This window comes from Grammomys surdaster, unplaced genomic scaffold (genome assembly GCF_004785775.1).
Source record: "Grammomys surdaster isolate TR1022 unplaced genomic scaffold, NIH_TR_1.0 362, whole genome shotgun sequence".
NCBI lineage: Eukaryota > Metazoa > Chordata > Mammalia > Rodentia > Muridae > Grammomys > Grammomys surdaster.
The window spans coordinates 480,861-485,254 of record NW_021604781.1 but is presented as its reverse complement, the minus strand read 5'-3'; positions in this window follow the sequence as shown (position 1 = coordinate 485,254).

Here is a 4,394-nt window from a genome sequence, read left to right as displayed (position 1 = left end):
GTTTACCCATGGAGAAAAGCAAACTGGCTCATCCATGGGCCCACCCTCTCTCCAAGAGGGAAAAGAAATCTAAAAGGAGAGAGGATGCTTTCTTCCAGCTGCAGCTAGAACGAAAGGTTCCACTTGAATTTTCTGTGTCTTAACAGGTAGAGAGAAGGCAGGTCTTGCAGAGGCCAGGCCCTTTCTTATTCCCTTTATCCTTCTATCTCTACAATCACAGGCTCTCCTCACAAACCATGACTATAGCACCTGCATTATCCTGAGGGTGCATGACCTTTTCTCAGGGGACTGCAAGCATGTGTACCCACTGAGCAGCTGTCACTGCAGCTGTGCACGTATGTTATTGCTGTGTGTCCAGTCACTTTATATTGTTCAGGGAGTGGAGTCCTATCACACCATGTATGAACAGGCAATAGGCAGTGGAGCCTTCGTATGTGCATACATGTGCATATGTAGAATCCAAAAGGCTCTGACTGCCTTGTAATTGAACTTTAAATCTGTTTCCCTATTTCTCATAGACATACCCCTTCTCTGAGGCAAAACGTGATCAACATGGGAGTCAGATGACCAGACTTTCTCAATCTGTGCTACTTTTCAGCTGTGGATCCGGGCAATCTACTCATCTTGACTGTCCCTCAGTTGCTCCACCTAAAACAAATGAATCTTCAGATAGAAATGTATGCATAGCATTAAGCTCTGGGAAAACAAGAGAGTGAACCAAATGGACCCAGCCCTTGTCAAAGGGGTAGCATGCAGGCCCTGTTTAATCTGGGATGGGAGAGAGTCAGGGGCCATTAGGTACTTGGGAGATAGGGAAGGAAGGAGTGATTTTCACTCAGCAAGGAAAAGAAGGTGAAAATCACTCCTTCCAACCATCTGATTTTGATGTCTTGACATGAGTTCATGTTGCCTCTGAAGGGAGAAAAAATTATATAGTGCCATCTTGTGGTGAGAAAAACATATACACATTCCTATCATACTTCTTTATTGGATTTTATATGACATTAGCAGGTGTAAATAAATTGCATGCTATTACACCCCCAATTCCTCCCATATGGTCGGGCAGCATTTTAAAGTGGTCAGCAAATGTTGACAGCAATCTATCCTTGTCCCGCTAACACATTTACCACAAGTAATTAACTTAACTACCTGATAAAAATGTCATCGGCGTGCTGTAATGCTAGCTATTGTCTGAAAAGACTTTGACTGACAGTTTCTTATGTTGGCTCTCCGGTTATCTTTATAGGCACATAATCAAATCCAAATTTGATCATTATTTTATGATTTGATTAAAGCAAACAGCCAAACTGTGTAATCGTCATCCAAATAGATGTATCCTTTGCTTCAATGATGGGCTTTGGATTTTTATATCATTAGAAGACAATAACCAATTAGTCTGATTGCTTTGTGGTGTTGCCAAATGCTGGGGAACCACACCCACCCTTCTTATGAATGTAATTCATCAGCAGGATTCCACGGGCTCTGAAATATCAATTTGTCTCCTTTGTTTGTTTGGCTCCTGTTGCTGCTCCAGGAGCACCCATCATTTCGTGCAAGCCTTTCATTGCTTTATAAACAGGAGCAACACAAGCTGAGTTTCATGAACCATGGCAAGCGTGCCCGCCTGCCTGGGGTCGGACTGGCAGAGTCTGAATGGCGAGGCAGCAGCTGTCTGAGCCCCGGTGGCTGCGATTCCACGCAGTCCTATGAGCTGCGAACCCAGGCTGTTATAAACAGCTTGAACAACGGAAAGCTCCTTGGGGATGCTTGAGCTGTAACTAGCGAAGTAGTGTGTGCCTTTTACACAGACAGTCTTCAAATCGGCAAACAGCCATCTGTGTAAGCTGGGTACACAGTCTCCTTCTGTGGCCTTGTGAATAAAAGACACCTCAAAAAGTGTGACAATTGAGCCCAGAGAGATGACTCAGCGACAAAGAGGTTTTGCTGCTATTGCCTAATGTAGATTCCATTCCCAGAGCCCACATGATGTCTCCAGCTCCAGAGGATCTGATGCCCTCTTCTGGCCACTACAGGCACTGCACACATGTGAAGCACAGACAAACATAAATTTCCTTTAAAAATTTTTTAATATGACAAATTTTTAGGGATTTTCTCCCTCTGCTTAAAAGGTTGTCTGGACTCAACAGACACTTTATTAATGTAAGTGATTTCTCAACCCTCTGCCCAGTGCTGGGGCTCAGTGACCTTTTCTAGCCTTTGCTGGTAAAGGCCATGTCTCCAAGTCACAAACTATGAAATACTAAGACCCCAATACGGTGTTGATGCTTCCTGCAGCAGCAGACTCAAGTTCTGCCTTTGGCTATTTATTTTAAAGGCTAAGATATTTATTTGAAAGGCTAAGTTAGGGTCAGGCCAATTTCTAAAGCTCACTTTCCCACGTCCCGACAGCCATTACTTATTTATCCACACCCATCCGGCCCCCCACACCTGAGGCAACCTGATCTTTACCCACAAGTGCCAGCCGGCCTCAGCCCCAGCTCCATATGGTCCTCTGAGCTCACTGACTTCCTGTAGGGAGTGCTTGAGCAACTACGTCCAGGCTGCTGGCTCCACTGGTCCCATCCTGGTTCCACCCATGCCATGTAACACCTGTGCCTCCCTAGCAAGAGGGAAAGTGCCATTGGAGCAGCAGGCCACTTGTGCAGAGCAGGTGACAGCACCCATTTGTTTGCTCAGTAAATGTTCACCATGGGCTTATCCGATTAAAGAAAAGAGACAGAGATGGGGGCCAGACAAAACACAGCACTTCCTGAATGCAGACTGTGTCCAAGGTCGCCCAGAGGTCTGGGGTGAGAGACCACAGCAATATCAGAGGTTGTTAGCTGCGAGACGCACAGTCTAATGCTCCCCTGTGCTCTGCTGCCAGTGAACTTGTGAACATTTAGCTGGTATGACGGAAGCCATCGGAAGTCCTGGTGGCTATAGACATCTAGCCGTCCTCACTCAATATTCAACATTTACCCAGACACTTCCGAGGCTCCTGATGTGACCTGCCACACTGATCTCAGTGCAGCAGGAAGCTAAGGGGACATTAGCGCTGCCAACTCCAAATTACCTTTCGCAAACACGGTGACCTTTACAGGGCCAACACCACCCAGTTCACAAATCGTGTGATTGAGAAAGAACTTTACTCACCATTAATGTTTTACAACCTTTCTCAAAAAGTGTCACCTTTAACCCCTGAGACTAAGAAGGGACTGCTTCCCAGTGGGTTCTGGATACTGATGCTACCCCTGCCACCATGTTATTTTCATCTGTAGAAACAAACAACTTTCTTTCTTCTTGTTCTTTTCTTCCTAGGACAGGGTTTCTCTGGGTAGCCCTAGCTGTCCTGGAACTCACCCTGTAGACCAGGCTGGCCTTGAACTCAAAGGCCATTTGTGCTGGGATTAAAGGCATGTGCCACCTACCGACCAGGTAGATGGACTCTTTCAAGCCCATAAGGAAGCTAACTTTAACATTCTAGAGCTGTACTAGCCAGCCACTTGGCCTTCCTCTGGAGTGATACATGACTAGCGTTCCAAGCTCTGCCCAGCCTGCAACAGAGCCTGCCCTCTGCGATAGTAAGGAGAGGAAACTCACTTGTGTTTCAGAGATCAGTAGAGCTGGGCGGCAGGCACAACCAGAGGGAATGGCAGAGGTTCTGAGGTTGACCCAGCTCTAGTGGCAGTGTGCCAACCGGCCCTCCCAAGGACATGAGGCTTCACGAATAGCATTAATGAAGCCAAGCTGGGTCGGCAGGGAGACATCAGGGGTGCAACAGAATTCCAGAGCCTGGGCTACCTCTCTGGACACTCAACTTAAACAGTGCCTCTATGTAAATGGCAGGAAACACTAAAAATTTCATTTTTATAGATAACCAATGGCTAATTATTTGCAACCTAAGAAGTGAGTCATTAGAAGTTGGTACAAATAATTATTCACACACTAAAATTAGGCAGACATAGGACTGACTGAGAGGACTCAGGGTTAGTGCTGGGTTCTTTCCCAGAGGCCTGATTGCTGCCTCCAGACCCCACTGCACAGCATAGAACCCCTGTAACCCAGAGCCAGAAGCTTTGCTATTGGTGTTGTCTTTACAATCACAGATATTCTTGGGTTTTATTTGTTTGTTGTTTTGTTTTGTTTTAATTTAACTTCCAGTTGTGCATGTGACCTTTGAATCTCCATAGTTTGGTGGGCTTGTTTGCTTGGTACATGGTTGCTGTATTTTCAGAATCTGCCTGTACTGTTTTAGTAGCTTCACCGAAAGATACAAATGTATGACTCACGTGGGCACCATCAGTGCCCCTTGTTTCTAAGTCACAAACACTGTGTGAGCACATGTGTGTGTGTGCACATGCATGTGTGTGTGCACGAGTGCATGGGGAGGG